The 458-nt window shown below is 43.2% G+C and overlaps 1 non-coding gene across 1 annotated transcript; it reads left to right on the plus strand.

Annotated features, from left to right (window-relative positions):
* Positions 1-337: 337 nt before the first annotated feature.
* Positions 338-410, plus strand: trnak-uuu (transfer RNA lysine (anticodon UUU)). The gene has a single exon. It is a non-coding gene; the product is annotated as a tRNA-Lys (tRNA).
* The last annotated feature ends 48 nt before the right edge of the window (positions 411-458 follow it).

Here is a 458-nt window from a genome sequence, read left to right on the forward strand (position 1 = left end):
CCCTGGGTGGGCTTGAAACACCATCCTTTCAGTTAAAAGCCAAACGCGCTTACCAATAGCGCCACAGAGACTGTGTCAAACAAAACAGAGATCGTCACCTCGTGTTGGGTACCCTCCTACTGACAGTAGTGTTTACTTATTGACTTTATTTCATTCACGTACTACCAAAATACCTAATGTGTATTCACTGTTTTTCTGATTTTGTACTTCCCAAAGCACTTAGACATTTCTCACTGAGTAGCTATAAAAGGTTATCTTAATGAGGAAAAATGATGCTGTGTTGCAAGATTCCTTTGTGCCAAGTCTGTCTGTCTTTCAGTCTGCCAAGGTTGTCAGAGCCCAGCTAGCTCAGTTGGTAGAGCATGAGCCTTTTAATCTCAGGGTCATGGGTTCAAGTCCCATGTTGGGTGATGCTCAGTTCCCTTGTGGCTAATTCAAGGTGCAACTGTGTTCAATAC

This window comes from Austrofundulus limnaeus, unplaced genomic scaffold (genome assembly GCF_001266775.1).
Source record: "Austrofundulus limnaeus strain Quisiro unplaced genomic scaffold, Austrofundulus_limnaeus-1.0 Scaffold6725, whole genome shotgun sequence".
In the NCBI taxonomy this organism is placed as follows: domain Eukaryota; kingdom Metazoa; phylum Chordata; class Actinopteri; order Cyprinodontiformes; family Rivulidae; genus Austrofundulus; species Austrofundulus limnaeus.